This window comes from Coregonus lavaretus (assembly GCF_964263955.1).
Source record: "Coregonus lavaretus genome assembly, chromosome: 2".
In the NCBI taxonomy this organism is placed as follows: Eukaryota; Metazoa; Chordata; class Actinopteri; order Salmoniformes; family Salmonidae; genus Coregonus; species Coregonus lavaretus.
The window spans coordinates 70,911,947-70,938,365 of record NC_139989.1 but is presented as its reverse complement, the minus strand read 5'-3'; positions in this window follow the sequence as shown (position 1 = coordinate 70,938,365).

Sequence of the window (26,419 nt, the reverse complement as noted above, 5' to 3'; positions counted from 1 at the left end):
GGAGGACAGGTGGTACGAGCCTGCAGCGGTTATAATTTCAGCACAATCAAGACCGGTGACAGATTCATGGGCCAGCTGAATATGAACAGATGGCTTTTGTGAGAGGTTCAGTGGAGACCAAGTTAACACGATATGACAATTCCCTACTCTGTTTCCCCTACGTGTAGTACGCAGTTCCACTGTATCTTGTATCTCCATTCATGTCTACCCCATTGTACGTTTGATTGTGTTTGGTTGATGGCAATACATTTGTAAAGGTTGCTTTGTATGTTCCATAATAAAGGATGAACAAAGATGAACCAATAAAGAAACTATACAACAGGTACCTGTCCCCATACATCTTTATTCCTTGTGACACGTTCCCACACCATAACAGTACACACCACAATAGTAAAACCACATGATGATCACTAACATCAAACACACTTGGTAACACATTTTTTTTTCAACTGACGATCAGGGTTCCCAATGGAATTCTTGTTACACTTCTTGATGTACTTCAGATTATCAGCATCCCTTATGAGCTGGCAGGCGCTGGGGTTTACATTATCGACTTTAGCATAAAGCATCTCTAGCATGGTAGATGTCATGACTGAAGGTTTGACTCTACTGAATACAACTTCGGATTTGGAGTCACTAGCAGCAGCAGCAGCCCCGGCTCTCACATCCAGGTCGTTAGAGTCACTAGCAGCAGCAGCAGCCCCGGAGCTCACAACGTGGGAGCTGTCGAATGCGTTGTCAGAGGTAGAGCTGTTGTCTACAAGGCTGTGTGTAGCAGACTCGGCCACATCAGCACTCTTGTCTTCCCCAAACGATATGGTCATCCACCATTGCCCGGCCCACGGCTCCGATGCCTCGCATGGATCGCTAGTGATCATGGGGATATTCACATGTCCGAGGTCGAGTGACCAGCTATCGGTGTGTCCATATCCAAAAAGGTCTTATTGGCTGTGTCGTTCAGTGGGCTTGTCTTTCAAAAGGTTCATCCACCAGCTGTCCTCCTCAAGACGACCCATGTCTCACAAGGTTCTCGAGTCGTCTCACTCTTCACTCAACTAATGCGCTGGTATGGAAACACAGTCTAGCGAACCACAGGCCGATATTCAGTAGGACCAGTATACATAGGATTACAGTAATACACTGTTCCAAATGTTTCTCCAGTGACGCTGATTCACGTTTACTTGAGCTCACCTTTGGCTCTCGTTGTAGATCCGGGTACACCATGTCCTTTGGGCCCTAGGGAAATGGGTTGCCTCTTTGCTTAATAAAATAAATATAATTATATATGTTCAGCGTAACGTCATAACGTAATCTGGGCCGTTCTCATAGCTCCCCAGTACAGCACGTATGCGGGCATACCGAAGAATAGAGGCGATGTGTACGACAAGGGAACTATAGCAAGATGGGCCGTGTTGTAGAGGAGAATGACTGCCATGAGACTACACCAGAACACCGGGGCCTGGTTGTATTTGTCATGAGGGTGAAATGGTATCTGCTGTCCATGTCCAAAAGCTTGTATGCTGTAGCGAGCCTCGTCCGTGTCGGAGTCAGTCAGTCTCTCTTCCCTGTACAGTGCGAGCACCTCGCCTTTGCTTGTGGTCGAGAGGGCCGAGCACTGCAGCTGCCTGGTCCTCTCGAGTAGAGTGTTCAGTTCCATGCATACGTAGGATGTCACAGATTTCACAGCTGCAACCAAGAAAATCACGTTGTACCCGGCGAGCCAGATGGAGTTCCTTGGCGTCAGGTCCCCCTGTGCCAGGTCGTATGCCAGGTAGATTATGGAACAGAAGAGAAGGTATAACCGAGTCCCTTGGTAAGATGGCATGAGTTCAACTGGATCGAACAAGTCTCACGAAGCCGATCGTGTTAATCCAGATAAACACGAACGTTGTCCAGTTCAGAATTGGAAGCAGAGGCGGACCTCGTCTGTCCGAGCATTGGATCCACGAGACCTCCGTGCCGCTGCAGAATTCGTAGTATAACCAGGTGTAAATGTAGGTGGCTAAGAAGAAGATGAACATGAGGAGTTTCTGGGACATGGCTACGCCCGACATTGGATCGGTGATCACGCCGGTGTCACTGCGACTGCTTCGTCTCTCCGAGCTCAGGATGGTAAGAATGGAACCTCCTATCAAGGTGATGCATACCATCAGAGACCACAGGGTGCCCAGCAAACCCCATGCGAACAAGTTCCACAATCTGATTATGTGCACAAAGATAGTGGCGAAAACTAGCACGCTCGAGATAACCTTGAGTAAGTTGTAAAGGACACCCTTGACACGCTTCATTTGCACACAGGTTCGATTGAGCCAGCACACGACGGGAGGTAGGTACAAGGGGTGAACGTTTGTAGTCTTCATAGTCCTGTTCAGAGATGCGCACAGGATCAAGTCATGTTCGGGTAAAAACCTTCTAGGTAACATGTCCCCGTCGATAGAGGTAGCGAAAGAGGCACTGGGTTAGAATGCGGTTGTCTTTATTTTTAATGTGTACCAAAACCGAAACCTGTTAGGCAGCTAGGCTTGGTTGGCCAATCTAGCCGAGTCTCCCGTGTTACCCGCAAGGGTAGTGCTCTGAAACCTGGACACGGTCTCCTGTCCGATTGTAGTCATCCTATTGAACACGCCGTGGTTATAATAGCGCCACTCGCAAAACCCGTTGCACCTGAAGGTGTTCCCTGCCACCGTGCCTATATGGACATAGTAGCAGTTTCGGCTGTTTCTCAGGTGGTTGTGCAGTTCCTCTTCGTCAGCAACCCAGATGAGACCTAGTGTCGCACCCGCTTCTTCTCCAAGAATGGTGACATTGTTTCCCGTGGCGGGCACCGATTTGGCTATCAGGTACAATTTCACAGCGTGGATAGCGGCATCACCAGGAACCGTGGTATTTTCCACTTCACCTGTGTGGTACACAGTGCCCGATGTCGACGCGATGGCGCCCACCAGCTGCACAACTTGCTTGACAAGGGACGGCTTTGACACAATAGAGTGTAGCACGAACCACAAATGGTCACTGACAATGGGTACATCCTTGAGAGCGAGCTCTGTCACGTTGGAAACCACAGTCATGCGACGCTGACGCTGGGTCTGACGGTTTGGGTGGCCATCGGACCTGATCATATCGTGAAACCTTTGGAGCGATTTGTTCCACTCGGAGACAAACGTGTGGATAGGGATTGCGGGGATGTACATCTCCTCAGTGCAGGCGTAGATGTTTATACATCTCCTGGCTATCAGAGAGCTCCCCTTGGCGATGTAAGTGTTGTACAGGTCCACGATGGAAGAGTAGTCTTCTGATTTACTGAGGATAGGCATGAGGCTGACACACACATCCCCAACTCGAGGACTGTGTTTGGTAGTGGAGGCGATCAGTTGAGAGGGTACGTGCTTGAAGTCGAGATTACCCAGGGCTAGGTTGTTCCATTGCCCCTTATACCCGTTCAACCCAGATAGCACCACGTCGTTGTCCACGGGTTCATCTGTCACCAAGGGCCTCCGAATCCAGCCTTGCCGCAACTGGACCGATCTCACGGGTGGTTCGTTGAGCATTAAGCAGATGGACTTGTGCGAGGCCATAGTATGTGTCTGCGATCATAGAGTGTCAGATTCTAGTAGTACACGGTTGGTCCGTGTGTCATTAGTTGTTTGCTTACTGGTGTGTATGTAAACAGTTGATCCTTCATCATAACACATCCCCTGGTCAAGCACCCCATCATGAAGTGTATATTTTTTATTGTATATGTGTATATTGCTCTAAAGACAATAAAGACATTTAGAACCACGGATCTTGGTGAGATTTTATTATGTTCACACGATACATCAACAGTCATAATAACAAAACCAATCACACAGGTGTGTACAACACGTATGCTACCAACACCATACAGTACCCTGGCAGGGTAACACCATATGGGCCTATGTTTTATATCTTTGTGACAACCGCGGAGATGAAATCTGCCACAGACGTGGAAGGCTTCAAGGAGCTGGCTCCACCTGAGGGTACCAAGTATCCAGCTTGCTGTTTGTTGGTCACGCACGTACTGGACAGCTGTGCAGACGGCGGAGACTGTTGGTTGTTGGACGCCGAGGGTGTATTAGGTTCCCCGACGCCGTCCGTGTCCATCGTGACCACTTCGCCTCTGTCCTCACTTGAACCTCCACCGCCCCGCTTTGCGATCTGCTTCGTAAGTTCCCGTAGTTCGTTCATCAATTTAGAGATATCCCCGGGATCCTGATCGTCCTTGCCTTGTTTGCGGCCACGCTTATACGGGGTGTCTCTGGCCAAAGTCTGCAACGTATCCATATTGTACTGGTTAGACGAGGACTCCGGTGACACCGAGCTGCGCTGTTGTTCCAGTATGACGTCTCTTATGCTGGCCTTGATCGAGTCGAGCATCTTATCTTGCTCTTTCTGCGAGGCTGCCTGTCTCTCCAATTCCTCCTTGTTATACTCCATTGCTATGTTCCTCTTTTGTTCCTCGGTCAGAGTCCCGTACTGAAACAATTTGTCACCACGATTTGATACACCGCTCGGGGTGTAAACAGCCTGCCCATTGAAGAACCCTTGCCCTGCCTGCTGCTGCTGCTGCTGATGATGATGATCCCGCAGATGTTGGGGTTGAGTTTGGCTAAGATGTTGAAGTATGGGTGCCAACTGCATCAAACTCTGTAGATCTTGTAGTGGCGCTTGAGACTGCTGATATTGTTGCTGCGGAGGCAGAGCTGGCTGATGCTGCTGCAACAGCTTGATCAGATTATCTATTTGGGTCTGAGTAGCAGACATTGTATCTTCCATCTGTTGGGGTTTGGCCTCTGAAGTATCTCCTTTAGGGTCTGTTACTCCGAAGTTAGTATCTTTGTCAGTAGGTTTAATACCAGCGCAGAGTTTAGTTTTCACACCGGTGCGTCTGGTGAAATCCTTAGCTCCTAGTACCGTGAACACTGTGTCAGGATCGTCAGGACATCTCAGTCTCTGAGTTAGTACGCTATTCTGAACCTTGATGGCCTCTAATACATCCTTCAGCACTCGCACCTCTGCGGCTTGGTCTAGCACGGCCTTCCTCAGGGATTTAACAGTCTCTGTGACACTCTGCCCCTCGGAGCTCTCGTCCGAGACATCAAAGGGAGTTTCGGTCTGGGCACAGACCACCCCGGCGCTATCCTTCAGATCAAGGCCTGCGTCGAGGACCGAGTACTTCAGCGTGGAAAACCCCATCCTGGTCATTGTCTGGCCCAGATCCTTACCTGTCACCAGGGTGCAAAAGCAGCCCGGCCTCATGGGCACAGAGACTAAACTGCACTCCTCAGTCACGGGGCCGCTATTGTTGTCTCCCACTGTGCCTAAACTGAAGCCAATGCTAATCTCCGGCTTCAACACGCAATTGGTGTACTCGGTGTCGTTGCACGCCACACAGCAGTACAGGAATGTTTTGTCAACAGACCTGCTGTGGACGTGCCAGTAACACTTGACTCTACCGATGTCCTTCTTGACATTGTGTGAGAACACAGCCTTGCCGGGTTGGGGGTGACACGCTCCCGAGTACGACATGTCGTTGGCCACAATGAAATGTTTCCTCGACTCCGGGTACACCTCACCCTGGCCCACACCAAACACGCTACACATCCCCACGAGGAACTTGTCACTCCCGCCGCACGTAACCATACTAGCCAGCGCCTCGGTGTAATCGTCGTCGTTGGTGCCGTAGCACTCTTTGCAGAAGATCGGCACAAACAGAGACTGGTCCGAAGTCAGAGTCCCCTCGGGACACTCGCGTATATCGGTATAGTCCACTAGAGTCATGGTGGTCATGTTTATTACGGCTCTCTTCTTGTCCTCGCTCGACACTTTCACAAACGCACACTGGTCTTTTTTGCAGAACACTGGTCCTACCCTGGACCCCTCACTCACCAAGGGGGTTACGCCGCTTGAGGACATCGCGACTCTATCCCCTTTATCCCGTGCGGATGAAGCGAGTACCTAGAGCGAGGACCTAGGGCTCCCCGCCTATACTTTAGTGCGAACCCTACTGGGGACAACGGTTCACCTTGGTGTTGAAGATCAGATTGTCTCCCCAGACAAACTCCTTGTCAAACTCGATCAATTTCCGCAGTGCGAGACAAGAGATGTGTGTCACGTTCTCCACTGTGCAATAGGGAGGGGTGCCGGTGAATGGTAAGCTGCGACTGTCGCAGCTTGTTTGGGTGAGCGTGAGCTCGGATATCAGTTCGGATAGCTTCATAGAGTCCGACAAGTTGAGTGAGAACACCGCCCGTAAGTAGGCCCTAGTCCGGACCTCATCGAATTCGCTCTCTTTGACACGTTTAGCCGAAGCACCTTTGCACCATTTACAATGTTCACTGTTCACTATGGCAATTACGTGCTTGGAACTCGTACGGAATAGACATTGGCTACCCCAAGGTACGCTGCAGCACGACGCTATAAGTCCTCCGCACACCGTGAATTTGTCACTCTCGATAACTCCCGCCACAGCCATAGAACGGTGTCCTCTTTTACCGGCATCCGAAGATGAGTGAGCAGATGAGCGAGCGTGCCTTTTCTTCGACGTGTTGTTCCTCGGCTCCTTCGGGGTCTTACTCTCAGCGACCGTCGTCATCGCGTGAAGTTTTTGGAGCCAGCTCCCCAGGGAGAGGAGCCCAGAATAATAGGGTGAGGGTGAGAACTGAGCCGGATCACGTCAACGAACAACCTCCTAGTAAGAGAACCGCTGCCAGCGCCGGTGACGGTCGGGTGTCGCGGGGAGAGATGCCATCACCTCTTTCTATTAGTAATCCTAACATGCTCCGCAATGGATCTCCCGGAGCCTCAGACCATGGAGCCTCAGACCATGGAGCCTCAGACGACCGAACCCCAAACTCTAAAGCTTCATCAAAGCGAGGCTATTACTCGGCCATGGCCGCAGACCCTATATTCCACATGTTCCCCGAGCCCCGGGAGCAACATGATCGGGACGTGTACAACATGGGCGAGAATAACATCAGTGAGACTGATCGATTCATACAAAAACAATACCCGATGCTGTACATGAACCTCAACGCTCATGACCACCCCTCCATAGTCGATGTGCATTACGAGAATGAGGGAACCCAATGTCTCTTGTGTCAAGTAGACAGGAACATTTTGGACTCCATCAAAGTGCTCAAGGCCCACGAGGTGAAGGGCTACCTGGACTCCTACAACCACACATTCACAGAGGAGCAAGTGAACGTTCATCTGGCACACAGCATGAGGGATGAAAATGTAATTGGTGTGATACAGAACATGGCCGTCGACCTGATGAGCAAATCGTACTCGCTTGCGAACGCTGCTTCTCTTCGCATCCTGAACCGCATCCAAACACACATGGGTAGACCGGTGTTCGTCCCCGATCAGGATGTGGCTAAGGTTCACAATGATGCCGTTAAACAGTTCATTGGCCTCGCGTCTACATGTCAGGCTTTGATGAAATATAAGCACACCGATAACGAAAGGCTTCCCGCGTCAAATCCTCTGTTGTAACACTTTCTCACAAATAACAACTTACTATACACCCTTCCCATATCATAGTATAACCAAAGTTGTTGTAATTGGTTAGTTAGTGTGTCAGAGGCCTTTGCCATCGGTGTCCGCATTATGGAGTCGTTACCACCCCACCGTGTACATCGATCTGCCCTCATGAGGCTCGTGATAGCCCTCTCACTATTGTTCCTCCAGTGCCTCAAGGGCTCCCCTGTAAACAACAACGACCCCTACGGCAACGCTCCCTACGTTTGGATCACCGTCGGTACATGCATCAAACAAACTGGCTGGTGTCAGGGCAGGAGCAACAGTGGCTTTGCTTTGACGGTGGACAACTACAACCACACGAGCGACATGTGCACGCACTACTGCGCGGGGATGATCTACGCTTACTGGAGACCCTTTCCAGACCCAGCTGGTGATCTCAACAAGCACGAGTCTGAAGGCGCCTTACTTGGTGCCCATGTAAGGAGGCTGGACAAGTCTTCCTGTCTCGCGGTTCCCGGAGGGTTCAAGTGTTCTGACCGCGTTGTCGCAAACACCCCGTTGAACAAGATATCGATTCTGCTCCACGCCAAGCCCCATAACAGAGACTATTACTTCGGAGAGGACCCGATGGCTGACTGTGAACCCGATCCTCAGTGCGCAGCTTTCAAGCTCTTAAGGACGACGCTACACGCACCCGCTGCGAGTAGAAAATGGCCCGAGACAGATGACGTCTTGACTATCCGAAACTCCCCTTACGCCTGTGTGCTCACCTACGTGGGACTCGGGGACGCTGAGTCCATCGGTACCTGTTTCGCACAACTAGGGGAAAACTGTTTTGTGTCCGAAGGTAACAGGTTCTGCATAGGCAATTCTAGAGCCCCTACACTGGGCATAACCAACGCAGACGGTGCCGCATCAGCCCCTATTGCAATCTGCGAGGTGTCAAGCGCGGCGAGTCTAAAGGATCGGGACCCGGACTACAAACCCACCGCAACAGAGATCAGGGACTTCCTCATACCCTCTTCGTGCGACGCGACCATTCTCTCTGTGGACAGAGCCGTATACACTTCACACTATCTTTCGGTGGCGCTCGACGTTGCCACATTCCACACAGTGGCTGAAGCGGGACATGTGATCATGAAGGTCTCCTTTGACGAGTGCCTCGTTCCCATCTCATCCGCAAGCCTGGATTTCCCCCGGGTTGTAAACACAGTAGCCAAAACGCTATCCAAGGTGAGAGTGTCCACACACTCAACAGCTATCATGCTTGATGCCACTGACTGGGGCACAACGGAGTGCTCTCGAGCAAACTGGCAAGGTTCGAATTTCACCAGGGTCGCAGTTGATCTCGCCTCTGCTCTGATCAGAGAGGGGGTGTCGAAACTCTTCCTCAGGCTGCCCAGATCCCACAAGCTCTTGAGCGGCATAGACTTCTCGCAGCTGGGAGCGTTCGACGCTTTCATCACACCCCAAGGTTTGGTCGACATGAGTCGAGCTGGACACTGTCAGAACATGTGGGCGTCCGGGAGCAGAGACGAATCCTCCACTGGGGTCATGTCGTACCTCTTGACTCTGCTAAGGCAAGGAGTGCGGGCCAACAAGGTAATCTTCACACTGTCTCTTACCGGGGGCGTGAAGATCAGGCCGCTCGAACATAGAGATTCGCATCAGTTCGACATCACAGGCGAGCTGTCGCTGGCCGACATGGAAACCAACACTGTGTTAAATTGCGAAGAGAACCTCAACACCAAGTGCTGCTCAGGGTCCAGTGTCACTGTGTGGGCTAGGGACGTCATGGTGAACATCACTGTAACCTCGACCTCATTCGAGGCGCTCAAGCGGTTTCCCGAGCTGGTCGCGGTCGCATTCGGAATCAACCAGTTTGTCGTAGCCCCGATTGACTCGGATTTCAGACGAGGCGTTAGATCCGACACCCCGGCGATACTGGGTATCACGTCGGCCGTACACAGGCTGAGAGACTGGAAGAGACAGCAGACAGTGGCAGGCATATCCACTGTTGCAACGAGGCCTCGCGACAGACGCAGGCGCTCTGCTTCGGATGTTGACAACCCTAGGGTGGTGGTGAAGCTGGACGACGTGGTCGTAAACATCCCCGACACCGAATACAAGGACCCAGCCTCAGGTTCCAAGAACTGTCTTGACCCCCAGTACAACATAGGCTTGAGTAACACAGTAGTGTGTCCCGGGCTCATAGCCGCTCACGGCGCGGTGGGTATATTCAAGGAGGCCCACAAGGAGTTGTACAGCACCAGCTACGATAAAATCTACATAGCCGATTTGTACAAGCTCGAGTCTTGCACCCCGGGAGAACCCAGAAAAAGGGCCGCTGTGTCCACAAAGCCTCCACAGATCGCAGTCAACATCAACACCCTAATCCCCACGACGGACCGCAACCACTACATGGTAGGCATCCTGGATTCCGAACACGTCGTCGAGTACGTGCCTCCCGTGAACAAGGTGTGCACCGCTTACAACACTGGAGATACTACACACAGCATGAACGTTGTGTTTGTGGACGATGGTTACAGTGTCGACACCCCGGTGGTTGAAGCCAAACATGGGGTGATAGTGAAAGCGGTCGAACCCTTTCATTTCGTATCCAACTTCACCCCGGGCATAGACTACATCAACCTGAACGTCAGCTGCGTCAATTACGACGTGAGTGCTCTGCGACCATGTCTGATTGCCATATGCGGAGGCGACAACAGTTGCAGGAAGGACTACGGGAGGTTCTGCAACTCAGCGCACGAGATCATCAACGACGCTCGTAGGGCTGGAGAGCTGATGAGGGAAGGTCTGGAGGAGTTGGCTGTACAGGAGAAGAAGGCGAAGATGTATGAGCTGCCTGACAACGCGCCCTTCCCCTGGCTTGACAAACCACATGGAGGCCACACTAGGCGCAAGAGGTTTCTTCTCGGAGTGTTGGCAGGAGCAGCCGGCTTGGGGCTCGCGTGGCACGTTTCCAATAGAGTGGACCTCTTGGAGGAACAAATGGACTCCCTAAAGACCTCTTACGTGTCCGTGACCAACATGTTAGTCGAAGTGAGCAACAAGCTCGACACCAACATAGGCCTGGTAAATGATAGGATCGACGAGCAGGAGAAGAAGATACAGAAGAACAACGAGATCGTCAACAGTAACTTTGCCATGATGAGGGACGCGATGATGAGGAATACGGAAGCGGCTTTGCGTGACACCAATGTCAAATTCTCGGTCATGGCCAGTTATCAAATGTGGTACGCTCAGATGCAGAGCGTCACCCATCAGTAGATGCAGGCCGCGATGCACACCAAATTCATGACCAGAGGAGTGGAAAACTGTCTGAGGCAGATAGCGTCAAAGCGTTCAGGGAGCTGCCCCAGCGGCATGACAGTCATGCGGGAACACCCCGGCCTGTCCGAGTTCCCTACCGTTGGCACGGCCCTGTACAAAGACAGAAAGCTTTTCATAGTACACTCTATCCCCGGAACCATTGAGAAGACCGTAGTCAGAGGGGTCATACCCATGCCCAAGATGAGCACCGACGGAGTACCTTGCTGGCCCGACTACAAGGTGTGGTTGATAGATGGCAGGTATTACGAACCGTCCGATTGTTACGGCAAGTACTGTCACAAGCCCAAACCTCACGAGAGGTACCTCAGATGCATGAATGATCCTGGCGAGTGCAAAACGGTATGCGCTCCTTGTCACCGAGGTATTTGCTACCAGGATAAGAAATTCACATGGATGGAGGGGTCTGCCGCGGTACAGATCGAGTCTCCTCCACTCAAACCGTTCTCCAGACCGCACATATCAGACGGACCCGTGTCTTTCTCAGATCTACTGAAAGACGCCATCCCGGAAATTTCCACAATGGAGTTGCTTCAGGCCATAAACACCAGCGTAAAGCTCATCGACATGCGCCAAGACCTGGACAACATCACCAGAAGCCTCCAAGACTTTGATAAGCGGTACGATGAGATTAATGCCAGCAGGGTAACGTTCGGAGGGTGGCTGTCCGGATTCGCCAGTGACGCAGCCATATGGACCTCTGTAGCTATATTCATGGCTTGGTGTACTGCGCTATCAGTGGGGATTGGGTACATGGTTTTCGTTGGAGGAGGAGGTGGTGGTGGTGGTGGTGGCGGAGGAGGGGTTGTGCTCACGAACTATATAAAGAGAAGGTCTAAAATGTTATAGACAACACCAGCACCCCTTCTGTACAGTTGTGTATATGTTGATGTCGATGTCCTAGGATGCTAGGATGCTTGAATAAATGTCCTATATGGCAATGGCAAAGATTCTATGCGTCCTTGTGTTTGTGTCATTGTGTCACATTGTGTTTGTAAACTAGGATCCTGGGATCTTGGGAGAGGAGTTAGGTGAATCAGGGTTAGAAACACAACAGATTTCAAACAAGGTGTTGTGATTACACAGTTTTATTTATTCCATCATACATACACCATGTATACACATGAACTGCAAAGTATGTACTTGTGCATGGTTGAGGCTTATACCTTGGTTTATACAACAACATAGCAATAGACTTTTATTATACACCTCAGGTCAGTTCTGGAAAGCTAACATGTTGTCACAAGTGATGTTTATTCAGACCAGAAAGACAAAGTCATTGAAATACGACAACAATCTTGGTCTCGATCTGATCTTGGTGTGCACTACGAAGTGGCACCAATATAACTGCTACATCCCCGGAAGCCAAGACTCCTCCGCCTGAGGGCAACAGGACTGAAGCGTTGTCCCTGGAGATTACCAAGTCGCCAGGTTGTACAATCTCCAGTTCCGTTTGCTTCTCTGGTATCACAATCTCCTTGGGTGGTTGGAACCACTCGCCCGAGTGCGGGCCAAAGAACCATCCTCCCGTGGAGCCTGCCATGGATTTGTTGATGCGAATATATTGGTCAACGATCATGGAGCCCTTGACGTGTATGTTGCTTATACCCCCGTTGGCATCAGGTTTGATCTTGGTATAACCGCTTCTGTCCATACTCAGGACCGATGTGTCTTCTTTGTCTTGGGCAAGTATAAAGTTAGGAGCCATGACCAATACACCGTGCGATCTGACTCCTGGGTCATCTTTCTCGGTATAGACGCTCACGCTAACATTAGCCTCAATGTCATAGTGTAAACCCAGCCCGTCTCCGATGTCTTCGTCGAATATAGCCGAGGCTCCCCTGGAAATGAGCACTCTGCCCTTTGATGTCATATGGTCATACTCCCCAAAGCGAACACTGGTACCGTCTCTGGATATGACAAGATCCGTGCTATATGATTCCATTTCGTCATCTGGGGTGCACTGGTATGCTTGTGTTTTCTGGAGGTTTGGATGAATTACGTTCGTGAAATCACCTTAAATTCTCATATTCTTGTACACTGCCACGACCAAGCCCTCCTGGCTGTTCATGTTGGTGAGCAGAACGTCCATTGACACTGAGCCATCATAGACAGTGACTTTGGGAGGATCGCATTCTTGAGGTGTCTCGGTGTTGTTGCTCATGGCTGTAGCGGACTGTGTATTGGTAAGCTGTACTGGTATGGGATCCTAGGCTGTAACAGTGTGTTCACTTTCAAGTGTGCAACTCTCTTGCCCCTATATATACAAAGGTAACATCCAACTGAGGGTCTTGAACAATGTCTAGAATATACAACCAGGCCTAGGGTTAGCCTCCCTTACATGAACGCCCACATGAACTCAGATATTATACTTGGTTGGATAAATGAAACAAGGTCTGGATGAATGATACTTGGTTGGACAAATGAAACAAGGTCTGGATGAATGATACAAGGTTGATTATCTTGGTTGGACAAATGAAGCAAGGTCTGGATGAATGATACTTGGTTGGACAAATGAAACAAGGTCTGGATGAATGATACTTGGTTGGACAAATGAAGCAAGGTCTGGATGAATGATACTTGGTTGGACAAATGAAACAAGGTCTGGATGAATGATACTTGGTTGATTATACTTGGTTGGACAAATGAAGCAAGGTCTGGATGAATGATACTTGGTTGATTATACTTGGTTGGACAAATGAAGCAAGGTCTGGATGAATGATACTTGGTTGGACAAATGAAACAAGGTCTGGATGAATGATACTTGGTTGATTATACTTGGTTGGACAAATGAAACAAGGTCTGGATGAATGATACTTGGTTGATTATCTTGGTTGGACAAATGAAGCAAGGTCTGGATGAATGATACTTGGTTGATTATACTTGGTTGGACAAATGAAGCAAGGTCTGGATGAATGATACTTGGTTGGACAAATGAAACAAGGTCTGGATGAATGATACTTGGTTGATTATACTTGGTTGGACAAATGAAGCAAGGTCTGGATGAATGATACTTGGTTGATTATCTTGGTTGGACAAATGAAGCAAGGTCTGGATGAATGATACTTGGTTGATTATACTTGGTTGGACAAATGAAGCAAGGTCTGGATGAATGATACTTGGTTGATTATCTTGGTTGGACAAATGAAACAAGGTCTGGATGAATGATACTTGGTTGATTATACTTGGTTGGACAAATGAAGCAAGGTCTGGATGAATGATACTTGGTTGATTATCTTGGTTGGACAAATGAAGCAAGGTCTGGATGAATGATACTTGGTTGATTATACTTGGTTGGACAAATGAAGCAAGGTCTGGATGAATGATACTTGGTTGATTATCTTGGTTGGACAAATGAAGCAAGGTCTGGTTGAATGATACTTGGTTGATTATCTTGGTTGGACAAATGAAACAAGGTCTGGATGAATGATACTTGGTTGATTATACTTGGTTGGACAAATGAAGCAAGGTCTGGATGAATGATACTTGGTTGATTATCTTGGTTGGACAAATGAAGCAAGGTCTGGATGAATGATACTTGGTTGATTATACTTGGTTGGACAAATGAAGCAAGGTCTGGATGAATGATACTTGGTTGATTATCTTGGTTGGACAAATGAAACAAGGTCTGGATGAATGATACTTGGTTGATTATACTTGGTTGGACAAATGAAGCAAGGTCTGGATGAATGATACTTGGTTGATTATCTTGGTTGGACAAATGAAGCAAGGTCTGGATGAATGATACTTGGTTGGACAAATGAAGCAAGGTCTGGATGAATGATACTTGGTTGGACAAATGAAACAAGGTCTGGATGAATGATACTTGGTTGGACAAATGAAACAAGGTCTGGATGAATGATACTTGGTTGATTATACTTGGTTGGACAAATGAAGCAAGGTCTGGATGAATGATACTTGGTTGATTATACTTGGTTGGACAAATGAAGCAAGGTCTGGATGAATGATACTTGGTTGGACAAATGAAACAAGGTCTGGATGAATGATACTTGGTTGATTATACTTGGTTGGACAAATGAAACAAGGTCTGGATGAATGATACTTGGTTGATTATCTTGGTTGGACAAATGAAGCAAGGTCTGGATGAATGATACTTGGTTGATTATACTTGGTTGGACAAATGAAGCAAGGTCTGGATGAATGATACTTGGTTGGACAAATGAAACAAGGTCTGGATGAATGATACTTGGTTGATTATACTTGGTTGGACAAATTAAGCAAGGTCTGGATGAATGATACTTGGTTGATTATCTTGGTTGGACAAATGAAGCAAGGTCTGGATGAATGATACTTGGTTGATTATACTTGGTTGGACAAATGAAGCAAGGTCTGGATGAATGATACTTGGTTGATTATCTTGGTTGGACAAATGAAACAAGGTCTGGATGAATGATACTTGGTTGATTATACTTGGTTGGACAAATGAAGCAAGGTCTGGATGAATGATACTTGGTTGATTATCTTGGTTGGACAAATGAAGCAAGGTCTGGATGAATGATACTTGGTTGATTATACTTGGTTTGACAAATGAAGCAAGGTCTGGATGAATGATACTTGGTTGATTATCTTGGTTGGACAAATGAAGCAAGGTCTGGATGAATGATACTTGGTTGATTATCTTGGTTGGACAAATGAAACAAGGTCTGGATGAATGATACTTGGTTGATTATACTTGGTTGGACAAATGAAGCAAGGTCTGGATGAATGATACTTGGTTGATTATCTTGGTTGGACAAATGAAGCAAGGTCTGGATGAATGATACTTGGTTGATTATACTTGGTTGGACAAATGAAGCAAGGTCTGGATGAATGATACTTGGTTGATTATCTTGGTTGGACAAATGAAACAAGGTCTGGATGAATGATACTTGGTTGATTATACTTGGTTGGACAAATGAAGCAAGGTCTGGATGAATGATACTTGGTTGATTATCTTGGTTGGACAAATGAAGCAAGGTCTGGATGAATGATACTTGGTTGATTATCTTGGTTGGACAAATGAAGCAAGGTCTGGATGAATGATACTTGGTTGATTATACTTGGTTGGACAAATGAAGCAAGGTCTGGATGAATGATACTTGGTTGATTATACTTGGTTGGACAAATGAAGCAAGGTCTGGATGAATGATACTTGGTTGATTATACTTGGTTGGACAAATGAAGCAAGGTCTGGATGAATGATACTTGGTTGATTATCTTGGTTGGACAAATGAAGCAAGGTCTGGATGAATGATACTTGGTTGATTATACTTGGTTGGACAAATGAAGCAAGGTCTGGATGAATGATACTTGGTTGATTATCTTGGTTGGACAAATGAAACAAGGTCTGGATGAATGATACTTGGTTGATTATACTTGGTTGGACAAATGAAGCAAGGTCTGGATGAATGATACTTGGTTGATTATCTTGGTTGGACAAATGAAGCAAGGTCTGGATGAATGATACTTGGTTGATTATACTTGGTTGGACAAATGAAGCAAGGTCTGGATGAATGATACTTGGTTGATTATCTTGGTTGGACAAATGAAGCAAGGTCTGGATGAATGATATTTGGTTGATTATCTTGGTTGGACAAATGAAACAAGGTCTGGATGAATGATACTTGGTTGATTATCTTGGTTGGACAAATGAAGCAAGGTCTGGATGAATGATACTTGGTTGATTATCTTGGTTGGACAAATGAAGCAAGGTCTGGATGAATGATACTTGGTTGATTATACTTGGTTGGACAAATGAAGCAAGGTCTGGATGAATGATACTTGGTTGATTATCTTGGTTGGACAAATGAAGCAAGGTCTGGATGAATGATACTTGGTTGATTATCTTGGTTGGACAAATGAAACAAGGTCTGGATGAATGATACTTGATTGATTATCTTGGTTGGACAAATGAAACAAGGTCTGGATGAATGATACTTGGTTGATTATCTTGGTTGGACAAATGAAGCAAGGTCTGGATGAATGATACTTGGTTGATTATCTTGGTTGGACAAATGAAGCAAGGTCTGGATGAATGATACTTGGTTGATTATACTTGGTTGGACAAATGAAGCAAGGTCTGGATGAATGATACTTGGTTGATTATACTTGGTTGGACAAATGAAGCAAGGTCTGGATGAATGATACTTGGTTGATTATACTTGGTTGGACAAATGAAGCAAGGTCTGGATGAATGATACTTGGTTGATTATCTTGGTTGGACAAATGAAGCAAGGTCTGGATGATTGATACTTGGTTGATTATACTTGGTTGGACAAATGAAGCAAGGTCTGGATGAATGATACTTGGTTGATTATCTTGGTTGGACAAATGAAGCAAGGTCTGGATGAATGATACTTGGTTGATTATCTTGGTTGGACAAATGAAGCAAGGTCTGGATGAATGATACTTGGTTGATTATTCTTGGTTGGACAAATGAAGCAAGGTCTGGATGAATGATACTTGGTTGGACAAATGAAACAAGGTCTGGATGAATGATACTTGGTTGATTATCTTGGTTGGACAAATGAAACAAGGTCTGGATGAATGATACTTGGTTGATTATACTTGGTTGGACAAATGAAGCAAGGTCTGGATGAATGATACTTGGTTGGACAAATGAAACAAGGTCTGGATGAATGATACTTGGTTGATTATACTTGGTTGGACAAATGAAACAAGGTCTGGATGAATGATACTTGGTTGATTATCTTGGTTGGACAAATGAAGCAAGGTCTGGATGAATGATACTTGGTTGATTATACTTGGTTGGACAAATGAAGCAAGGTCTGGATGAATGATACTTGGTTGGACAAATGAAACAAGGTCTGGATGAATGATACTTGGTTGATTATACTTGGTTGGACAAATGAAGCAAGGTCTGGATGAATGATACTTGGTTGATTATCTTGGTTGGACAAATGAAGCAAGGTCTGGATGAATGATACTTGGTTGATTATACTTGGTTGGACAAATGAAGCAAGGTCTGGATGAATGATACTTGGTTGATTATCTTGGTTGGACAAATGAAACAAGGTCTGGATGAATGATACTTGGTTGATTATACTTGGTTGGACAAATGAAGCAAGGTCTGGATGAATGATACTTGGTTGATTATCTTGGTTGGACAAATGAAGCAAGGTCTGGATGAATGATACTTGGTTGATTATACTTGGTTGGACAAATGAAGCAAGGTCTGGATGAATGATACTTGGTTGATTATCTTGGTTGGACAAATGAAGCAAGGTCTGGATGAATGATACTTGGTTGATTATCTTGGTTGGACAAATGAAACAAGGTCTGGATGAATGATACTTGGTTGATTATACTTGGTTGGACAAATGAAGCAAGGTCTGGATGAATGATACTTGGTTGATTATCTTGGTTGGACAAATGAAGCAAGGTCTGGATGAATGATACTTGGTTGATTATACTTGGTTGGACAAATGAAGCAAGGTCTGGATGAATGATACTTGGTTGATTATCTTGGTTGGACAAATGAAACAAGGTCTGGATGAATGATACTTGGTTGATTATACTTGGTTGGACAAATGAAGCAAGGTCTGGATGAATGATACTTGGTTGATTATCTTGGTTGGACAAATGAAGCAAGGTCTGGATGAATGATACTTGGTTGGACAAATGAAGCAAGGTCTGGATGAATGATACTTGGTTGGACAAATGAAACAAGGTCTGGATGAATGATACTTGGTTGGACAAATGAAACAAGGTCTGGATGAATGATACTTGGTTGATTATACTTGGTTGGACAAATGAAGCAAGGTCTGGATGAATGATACTTGGTTGATTATACTTGGTTGGACAAATGAAGCAAGGTCTGGATGAATGATACTTGGTTGGACAAATGAAACAAGGTCTGGATGAATGATACTTGGTTGATTATACTTGGTTGGACAAATGAAACAAGGTCTGGATGAATGATACTTGGTTGATTATCTTGGTTGGACAAATGAAGCAAGGTCTGGATGAATGATACTTGGTTGATTATACTTGGTTGGACAAATGAAGCAAGGTCTGGATGAATGATACTTGGTTGGACAAATGAAACAAGGTCTGGATGAATGATACTTGGTTGATTATACTTGGTTGGACAAATGAAGCAAGGTCTGGATGAATGATACTTGGTTGATTATCTTGGTTGGACAAATGAAGCAAGGTCTGGATGAATGATACTTGGTTGATTATACTTGGTTGGACAAATGAAGCAAGGTCTGGATGAATGATACTTGGTTGATTATCTTGGTTGGACAAATGAAACAAGGTCTGGATGAATGATACTTGGTTGATTATACTTGGTTGGACAAATGAAGCAAGGTCTGGATGAATGATACTTGGTTGATTATCTTGGTTGGACAAATGAACCAAGGTCTGGATGAATGATACTTGGTTGATTATACTTGGTTTGACAAATGAAGCAAGGTCTGGATGAATGATACTTGGTTGATTATCTTGGTTGGACAAATGAAGCAAGGTCTGGATGAATGATACTTGGTTGATTATCTTGGTTGGACAAATGAAACAAGGTCTGGATGAATGATACTTGGTTGATTATACTTGGTTGGACAAATGAAGCAAGGTCTGGATGAATGATACTTGGTTGATTATCTTGGTTGGACAAATGAAGCAAGGTCTGGATGAATGATACTTGGTTGATTATACTTGGTTGGACAAATGAAGCAAGGTCTGGATGAATGATACTTGGTTGATTATCTTGGTTGGACAAATGAAACAAGGTCTGGATGAATGATACTTGGTTGATTATACTTGGTTGGACAAATGAAGCAAGGTCTGGATGAATGATACTTGGTTGATTATCTTGGTTGGACAAATGAAGCAAGGTCTGGATGAATGATACTTGGTTGATTATGTTGGTTGGACAAATGAAGCAAGGTCTGGATGAATGATACTTGGTTGAATATACTTGGTTGGACAAATGAAGCAAGGTCTGGATGAATGATACTTGGTTGATTATCTTGGTTGGACAAATGAAGCAAGGTCTGGATGAATGATACTTGGTTGATTATACTTGGTTGGACAAATGAAGCAAGGTCTGGATGAATGATACTTGGTTGATTATCTTGGTTGGACAAATGAAACAAGGTCTGGATGAATGATACTTGGTTGATTATACTTGGTTGGACAAATGAAGCAAGGTCTGGATGAATGATACTTGGTTGATTATCTTGGTTGGACAAATGAAGCAAGGTCTGGATGAATGATACTTGGTTGATTATCTTGGTTGGACAAATGAAGCAAGGTCTGGATGAATGATACTTGGTTTATTATCTTGGTTGGACAAATGAAACAAGGTCTGGATGAATGATACTTGGTTGATTATACTTGGTTGGACAAATGAAGCAAGGTCTGGATGAATGATACTTGGTTGATTATCTTGGTTGGACAAATGAAGCAAGGTCTGGATGAATGATACTTGGTTGATTATACTTGGTTGGACAAATGAAGCAAGGTCTGGATGAATGATACTTGGTTGATTATCTTGGTTGGACAAATGAAGCAAGGTCTGGATGAATGATATTTGGTTGATTATCTTGGTTGGACAAATGAAACAAGGTCTGGATGAATGATACTTGGTTGATTATCTTGGTTGGACAAATGAAGCAAGGTCTGGATGAATGATACTTGGTTGATTATCTTGGTTGGACAAATGAAGCAAGGTCTGGATGAATGATACTTGGTTGATTATACTTGGTTGGACAAATGAAGCAAGGTCTGGATGAATGATACTTGGTTGATTATACTTGGTTGGACAAATGAAGCAAGGTCTGGATGAATGATACTTGGTTGATTATCTTGGTTGGACAAATGAAGCAAGGTCTGGATGAATGATACTTGGTTGATTATCTTGGTTGGACAAATGAAACAAGGTCTGGATGAATGATACTTGATTGATTATCTTGGTTGGACAAATGAAACAAGGTCTGGATGAATGATACTTGGTTGATTATCTTGGTTGGACAAATGAAGCAAGGTCTGGATGAATGATACTTGGTTGATTATCTTGGTTGGACAAATGAAGCAAGGTCTGGATGAATGATACTTGGTTGATTATACTTGGTTGGACAAATGAAGCAAGGTCTGGATGAATGATACTTGGTTGATTATACTTGGTTGGACAAATGAAGCAAGGTCTGGATGAATGATACTTGGTTGATTATACTTGGTTGGACAAATGAAGCAAGGTCTGGATGAATGATACTTGGTTGATTATCTTGGTTGGACAAATGAAGCAAGGTCTGGATGAATGATACTTGGTTGATTATACTTGGTTGGACAAATGAAGCAAGGTCTGGATGAATGATACTTGGTTGATTATCTTGGTTGGACAAATGAAGCAAGGTCTGGATGAATGATACTTGGTTGATTATCTTGGTTGGACAAATGAAGCAAGGTCTGGATGAATGATACTTGGTTGATTATTCTTGGTTGGACAAATGAAGCAAGGTCTGGATGAATGATACTTGGTTGGACAAATGAAACAAGGTCTGGATGAATGATACTTGGTTGATTATCTTGGTTGGACAAATGAAACAAGGTCTGGATGAATGATACTTGGTTGATTATACTTGGTTGGACAAATGAAGCAAGGTCTGGATGAATGATACTTGGTTGGACAAATGAAACAAGGTCTGGATGAATGATACTTGGTTGATTATACTTGGTTGGACAAATGAAACAAGGTCTGGATGAATGATACTTGGTTGATTATCTTGGTTGGACAAATGAAGCAAGGTCTGGATGAATGATACTTGGTTGATTATACTTGGTTGGACAAATGAAGCAAGGTCTGGATGAATGATACTTGGTTGGACAAATGAAACAAGGTCTGGATGAATGATACTTGGTTGATTATACTTGGTTGGACAAATGAAGCAAGGTCTGGATGAATGATACTTGGTTGATTATCTTGGTTGGACAAATGAAGCAAGGTCTGGATGAATGATACTTGGTTGATTATACTTGGTTGGACAAATGAAGCAAGGTCTGGATGAATGATACTTGGTTGATTATCTTGGTTGGACAAATGAAGCAAGGTCTGGATGAATGATACTTGGTTGATTATACTTGGTTGGACAAATGAAGCAAGGTCTGGATGAATGATACTTGGTTGATTATCTTGGTTGGACAAATGAAGCAAGGTCTGGATGAATGATACTTGGTTGATTATCTTGGTTGGACAAATGAAACAAGGTCTGGATGAATGATACTTGGTTGATTATACTTGGTTGGACAAATGAAGCAAGGTCTGGATGAATGATACTTGGTTGATTATCTTGGTTGGACAAATGAAGCAAGGTCTGGATGAATGATACTTGGTTGATTATACTTGGTTGGACAAATGAAGCAAGGTCTGGATGAATGATACTTGGTTGATTATCTTGGTTGGACAAATGAAACAAGGTCTGGATGAATGATACTTGGTTGATTATACTTGGTTGGACAAATGAAGCAAGGTCTGGATGAATGATACTTGGTTGATTATCTTGGTTGGACAAATGAAGCAAGGTCTGGATGAATGATACTTGGTTGGACAAATGAAGCAAGGTCTGGATGAATGATACTTGGTTGGACAAATGAAACAAGGTCTGGATGAATGATACTTGGTTGGACAAATGAAACAAGGTCTGGATGAATGATACTTGGTTGATTATACTTGGTTGGACAAATGAAGCAAGGTCTGGATGAATGATACTTGGTTGATTATACTTGGTTGGACAAATGAAGCAAGGTCTGGATGAATGATACTTGGTTGGACAAATGAAACAAGGTCTGGATGAATGATACTTGGTTGATTATACTTGGTTGGACAAATGAAACAAGGTCTGGATGAATGATACTTGGTTGATTATCTTGGTTGGACAAATGAAGCAAGGTCTGGATGAATGATACTTGGTTGATTATACTTGGTTGGACAAATGAAGCAAGGTCTGGATGAATGATACTTGGTTGGACAAATGAAACAAGGTCTGGATGAATGATACTTGGTTGATTATACTTGGTTGGACAAATGAAGCAAGGTCTGGATGAATGATACTTGGTTGATTATCTTGGTTGGACAAATGAAGCAAGGTCTGGATGAATGATACTTGGTTGATTATACTTGGTTGGACAAATGAAGCAAGGTCTGGATGAATGATACTTGGTTGATTATCTTGGTTGGACAAATGAAACAAGGTCTGGATGAATGATACTTGGTTGATTATACTTGGTTGGACAAATGAAGCAAGGTCTGGATGAATGATACTTGGTTGATTATCTTGGTTGGACAAATGAAGCAAGGTCTGGATGAATGATACTTGGTTGATTATACTTGGTTTGACAAATGAAGCAAGGTCTGGATGAATGATACTTGGTTGATTATCTTGGTTGGACAAATGAAGCAAGGTCTGGATGAATGATACTTGGTTGATTATCTTGGTTGGACAAATGAAACAAGGTCTGGATGAATGATACTTGGTTGATTATACTTGGTTGGACAAATGAAGCAAGGTCTGGATGAATGATACTTGGTTGATTATCTTGGTTGGACAAATGAAGCAAGGTCTGGATGAATGATACTTGGTTGATTATACTTGGTTGGACAAATGAAGCAAGGTCTGGATGAATGATACTTGGTTGATTATCTTGGTTGGACAAATGAAACAAGGTCTGGATGAATGATACTTGGTTGATTATACTTGGTTGGACAAATGAAGCAAGGTCTGGATGAATGATACTTGGTTGATTATCTTGGTTGGACAAATGAAGCAAGGTCTGGATGAATGATACTTGGTTGATTATCTTGGTTGGACAAATGAAGCAAGGTCTGGATGAATGATACTTGGTTGAATATACTTGGTTGGACAAATGAAGCAAGGTCTGGATGAATGATACTTGGTTGATTATCTTGGTTGGACAAATGAAGCAAGGTCTGGATGAATGATACTTGGTTGATTATACTTGGTTGGACAAATGAAGCAAGGTCTGGATGAATGATACTTGGTTGATTATCTTGGTTGGACAAATGAAACAAGGTCTGGATGAATGATACTTGGTTGATTATACTTGGTTGGACAAATGAAGCAAGGTCTGGATGAATGATACTTGGTTGATTATCTTGGTTGGACAAATGAAGCAAGGTCTGGATGAATGATACTTGGTTGATTATCTTGGTTGGACAAATGAAGCAAGGTCTGGATGAATGATACTTGGTTTATTATCTTGGTTGGACAAATGAAACAAGGTCTGGATGAATGATACTTGGTTGATTATACTTGGTTGGACAAATGAAGCAAGGTCTGGATGAATGATACTTGGTTGATTATCTTGGTTGGACAAATGAAGCAAGGTCTGGATGAATGATACTTGGTTGATTATACTTGGTTGGACAAATGAAGCAAGGTCTGGATGAATGATACTTGGTTGATTATCTTGGTTGGACAAATGAAGCAAGGTCTGGATGAATGATATTTGGTTGATTATCTTGGTTGGACAAATGAAACAAGGTCTGGATGAATGATACTTGGTTGATTATCTTGGTTGGACAAATGAAGCAAGGTCTGGATGAATGATACTTGGTTGATTATCTTGGTTGGACAAATGAAGCAAGGTCTGGATGAATGATACTTGGTTGATTATACTTGGTTGGACAAATGAAGCAAGGTCTGGATGAATGATACTTGGTTGATTATCTTGGTTGGACAAATGAAGCAAGGTCTGGATGAATGATACTTGGTTGATTATCTTGGTTGGACAAATGAAACAAGGTCTGGATGAATGATACTTGATTGATTATCTTGGTTGGACAAATGAAACAAGGTCTGGATGAATGATACTTGGTTGATTATCTTGGTTGGACAAATGAAGCAAGGTCTGGATGAATGATACTTGGTTGATTATCTTGGTTGGACAAATGAAGCAAGGTCTGGATGAATGATACTTGGTTGATTATACTTGGTTGGACAAATGAAGCAAGGTCTGGATGAATGATACTTGGTTGATTATACTTGGTTGGACAAATGAAGCAAGGTCTGGATGAATGATACTTGGTTGATTATACTTGGTTGGACAAATGAAGCAAGGTCTGGATGAATGATACTTGGTTGATTATCTTGGTTGGACAAATGAAGCAAGGTCTGGATGAATGATACTTGGTTGATTATACTTGGTTGGACAAATGAAGCAAGGTCTGGATGAATGATACTTGGTTGATTATCTTGGTTGGACAAATGAAGCAAGGTCTGGATGAATGATACTTGGTTGATTATCTTGGTTGGACAAATGAAACAAGGTCTGGATGAATGATACTTGGTTGATTATACTTGGTTGGACAAATGAAGCAAGGTCTGGATGAATGATACTTGGTTGATTATCTTGGTTGGACAAATGAAGCAAGGTCTGGATGAATGATACTTGGTTGGACAAATGAAGCAAGGTCTGGATGAATGATACTTGGTTGGACAAATGAAACAAGGTCTGGATGAATGATACTTGGTTGGACAAATGAAACAAGGTCTGGATGAATGATACTTGGTTGATTATACTTGGTTGGACAAATGAAGCAAGGTCTGGATGAATGATACTTGGTTGATTATACTTGGTTGGACAAATGAAGCAAGGTCTGGATGAATGATACTTGGTTGGACAAATGAAACAAGGTCTGGATGAATGATACTTGGTTGATTATACTTGGTTGGACAAATGAAACAAGGTCTGGATGAATGATACTTGGTTGATTATCTTGGTTGGACAAATGAAGCAAGGTCTGGATGAATGATACTTGGTTGATTATACTTGGTTGGACAAATGAAGCAAGGTCTGGATGAATGATACTTGGTTGGACAAATGAAACAAGGTCTGGATGAATGATACTTGGTTGATTATACTTGGTTGGACAAATGAAGCAAGGTCTGGATGAATGATACTTGGTTGATTATCTTGGTTGGACAAATGAAGCAAGGTCTGGATGAATGATACTTGGTTGATTATACTTGGTTGGACAAATGAAGCAAGGTCTGGATGAATGATACTTGGTTGATTATCTTGGTTGGACAAATGAAACAAGGTCTGGATGAATGATACTTGGTTGATTATACTTGGTTGGACAAATGAAGCAAGGTCTGGATGAATGATACTTGGTTGATTATCTTGGTTGGACAAATGAACCAAGGTCTGGATGAATGATACTTGGTTGATTATACTTGGTTTGACAAATGAAGCAAGGTCTGGATGAATGATACTTGGTTGATTATCTTGGTTGGACAAATGAAGCAAGGTCTGGATGAATGATACTTGGTTGATTATCTTGGTTGGACAAATGAAACAAGGTCTGGATGAATGATACTTGGTTGATTATACTTGGTTGGACAAATGAAGCAAGGTCTGGATGAATGATACTTGGTTGATTATCTTGGTTGGACAAATGAAGCAAGGTCTGGATGAATGATACTTGGTTGATTATACTTGGTTGGACAAATGAAGCAAGGTCTGGATGAATGATACTTGGTTGATTATCTTGGTTGGACAAATGAAACAAGGTCTGGATGAA